This window comes from Haplochromis burtoni, unplaced genomic scaffold (assembly GCF_018398535.1).
Source record: "Haplochromis burtoni strain Fernald_Lab_line unplaced genomic scaffold, NCSU_Asbu1 Contig_635, whole genome shotgun sequence".
Taxonomy (NCBI): Eukaryota; Metazoa; Chordata; class Actinopteri; order Cichliformes; family Cichlidae; genus Haplochromis; species Haplochromis burtoni.
Genome location: NW_024582996.1, coordinates 252,550 through 256,681, shown reverse-complemented (window position 1 = coordinate 256,681; position 4,132 = coordinate 252,550).

Sequence of the window (4,132 nt, the reverse complement as noted above, 5' to 3'; positions counted from 1 at the left end):
ACTCTTTCATGGGGTTGTTAAATAAATAAGAAGGCTAGATTGAGTCGCCTACAGAGATGTGGGCTGTGGCATATGGTCCAGGCCAAAATGGGCCTCAACAGATTGCACTTTTTGGATGCCATCTTTGTCCATGTTTCATAGCCACAAGCTGGCCACAACAGTAAAACAATAGCAAAGCAGCCTTTTAAAGAACGCAGTGGGAAATGTGTGTGTATGTATGTGTGTTTGGGGGGTGGGGTGGGGTGGGGGGAGCCAGTGTTTTTAACATAGCAGGGCTCAGGGTGGTGTTTACTATGACTATGCAGAGCTCTACTAAACATCAAAGCAACAGCTAAGTCTCCTCATGGGAGCCACACCACACATAAACCCCTGAACTCAGAAGGATCAAAGACTCACCCACTATTCAACTAAAGGCATATTAAACAAATATGAAAATTCTTAATATTTTGTTAGAAGTATAAATAGACAGGCCTCCACTTGGAACACACTTTTTACGATGATCATCTTATAATTACTGAGGATATTCAGAGAAAATGTTATGGGACTTAAGCTGCCTCTTTGTTTTTTGCTAGATTCTCTGCTTTCTGTGGTACTCTCTTTCTAATTTTATCTACCACTCGGTATTTGCACTTATAAAAGCTTTCATGTCTAATTTCAAAACAATTCTGGAAATTATAAGGAAAAACGTCACCATATATTACATATACTGGAATCCATATATTGCTGAAAAAGGACATTTCTGCTTTGACAGAATTCCATTAAAATGAGACAAGAGACTCTTACCTTGTTCCCTTAGAAGAGCCAGGAAATGGTTGGCCTTGGTTCTTTTCAAATACCTATGTATAGACTTCATGTTCACATTAAAAGTACAAACCTTTATCTGGCAAAAAAAAAAAAAGATTGCTGGCGATGCCTATTAAATAATCATTATTATGATGATTCAACTGATTCAACTATGATCATTCAACAGAATAGCATGGCTCTGATGGGGAAGAAAACTGCACATGAAGCTGAGGGACACCTGGGTTCTGGAACCATTTTCCTGGTTAAGGCCTGGACTCTTTTCCACTCTGGAGTTTGCACTTGTGCATTGACTGACAGCTCAGCGTACCTTCTTTGAGCCTTCTTGGAGTCACTGGTTGGAAAACTGAATTTTGCTCCCAGCAGGAGACTCCTTTATCCTGCTGGAAAATTTCAATGACAGTGAAACTGGAGGATCATGAAGGGGCTGAACAGAATATGAGCCCGAGTAGAGTTTTGTAATTGGACTTCTGCGCTCACCACAGACTGTCCATAACAATAAGATCCATGGACATATGTCTTCGACACTTGAGTGCAGAAAGGGACCGAAGAGTCAATCCCTATCCCCATCTGGTGTAAAACTTGCCCCATCTGGAGGCAAGTTTTACACATGACCCTGAGCCTCTTAAGGGTTATTCTGAGAACCTGTGCCATTTCATTTGTAAATGCAGTTTCTACTTTCTCAACTTCGTACACTTTTTTCTATGTACATTATACAGGATTAAATATAAAAATCATATATGTTCCTGAAGCATTCAGGTCTTCTGAGTAAAGGCACCTTACAAGGTAAAATTGTAGCCCCTCTAAAAATATGTTTTCATTTAAAGAACATATTCCAAAAATTAGAGCTAGCATTAGCAAATAAACATACCTTTGTGATTTATCATCATCGATACGTTTTTCCTGATAACCAACCTTGGCCAAGCTGTGAAATCTAGAGGAGGCTGCAGTGTGAAACAGGTCGTAATAGCTGCTTTAGCACCTTAGCAAAGAAAGCCCCAATGATGAAGACTGGATGTCAGCTTTAATTTAAAAAAAGTACGTTAAACAGACTGAGACACTACCAGTTCTCTAAAATTAGTATCTATGAAAAATGACGTGGTTAACTGAAATAAATTAAATAAATAAATAAACGCATGAAAAAATACAAAACTTGCTATTTTCCAGAGTCACCACCTTCATTTTTCATTAATGCTTTTAATCTGTAGATATATAGAGTTGCCCATGTCACACAGTGTTCAAGACTTTTAGAAATATATTCATACTTTTTTTTTTCTAAATCAAAATGTTGGCCTTTGCTTCTGAGCTTTTTAAAGTCTATTTAATTAGAGGCGCGGACCTATATTATTTGCCAATAATATAGTTGTTTATGCAGTGACATTTTTTCATAGTGTTTTACTTCTTTGCTAAAAGAATGGTCCTATAAAGTTCCTCCATTTCTCGGGACAGTTAGCTAATAGGGAACACTTTGATGATGACTACAGAAGAAGTAATATATTTCAGTTCTTCAATTCATTCATATGTTTGAAAATGGTGCTATTTGTCAATGCTGTTAACCAACGGATAACCAACGAAGATCTATTTACTGTTTTGCTAGCTTTAACTCTGTTTTGCTAGCTTTGCCTCAAGTTATGGTAGTGTTTTATTTTAAGCCTGGTTATTTCACATACTATACTTTCACTCAATGTAAAAAACTGTGTATATTTTAAGCATATGTTTAAATGACTAGAGGGTTCAAGAGACTTATTACTACAATATAACATTTGTAACACTGTTGGGTACGTCGTCCTTAAAATTATTATTCAGTTTATTCATTATTAATTTAATTTGATTTAAATACATTTTAAGATGGAACCTTTTTCCATTTTAAATCAAATTAAAAGTACAGTGGTTGTCCCATGTCTACTTTGTTAATTATTGAATTGGAATATTTTATGAAATATCACATATAGGATTTAGAATCGATTTTAATCAGGACTGTGTATGGTTTGACTGAGAGTGACTGAAATAGATTCAGAAATAGGTATAATATAGAAACACATATAATAAGAGATGTTTTCATCCTTTGATATGAATATGAGAGACAGCGACCTGCCATGAGTTTAGATTCCACATCAACATAAAAATCTCAAATGACTTGCTTTTTATTTTAGGCATCTGAAGCTTCTACTTTCTGATAGAAGTGCAGCCAACAGCAAATTCCCACTTTTGTTTGCTTACATGCTGTGTTTCCCAGATGTTGTTAAGAGCGTGGATTTGGATGAGTGCAAGGAAGACCCAGAGGTGTGTCTATATTTTCATGCTCAGTTGAGGAAAGACAACTTGTCGCATGGTGTCAGAATCCATCAGCCTGTTCCTGACCTAGAATTTTAAGCACAGATCTAATATCTGAGGAATGAAAACAATGGATGTCTCCATTACTCCCTGGAGCTCTTGGGCCTCAAGAATAGCTTCTTTCCTCTTCTATTCTGCCTGTCTGTTTTTGAGTCAGAAGATAAATGAGCATGCTTTGATACAGCTTGAGGAAAAAAAGAATGTCAAAAGTCCCCACGGAGTCCTAAAAGGCAGCAAAGATATGGAATAAAAGGGAATGGGACAGAGATTCAAACTCACTGAAGGACAGAAGTATTTTATGAAACCAGGCTGTCCTAGTCGTATCCTTGGTCATTTCCCATAATCGTCAAAGGGCAACCTAATTTGCTACTGTTTTTCTAAGACATATCACAGAATAATAGTGTTACTCAAGGTGAAACAGCCAGTATTTGGTTATATTTCGAAGTTCCCTAGCTGATGACTTTGTCTCTTTTAAAATTACAATTGTGCAGAGTAAATTAAAAATATTTCCAATATGCAACACAGTGCCAGTGAACCTTTACTAATGGTGGTTAATAAATGTTTAGAAGCTAGGCAAATGAACAATTGGACTACAATTTTCCCTGTAAACAAGTAATTAGCACTGAAATATATGATATTAAATTTCCCTTCAGTCTGAATCATCATGTAATGAGCTATTCAATTGAAAAAAATCAAACATTAAGTTCCTCATTTGGCCACTGATACACATATACTTTGTAAACAGAAGTTTAGAAAATTATGCTAAATTAAAAAATGAAAAAAAAAAAAAGAATCTGGTAGCTTGTAAATGAAATAATTAATGGAAATTGTGGCAATTTTACATAAGTGATGAGGAGCTTCAGCACCTGAAAAGTCATCAGTACATATATCTGAGCTGAATCTACCGATACATAGCTATGACATATATATTTTTCTATAAGAAAAAACAATTGAAACTTTAAAACCAAGATAAAAGCATCACTTTTTTTTTTTTTTT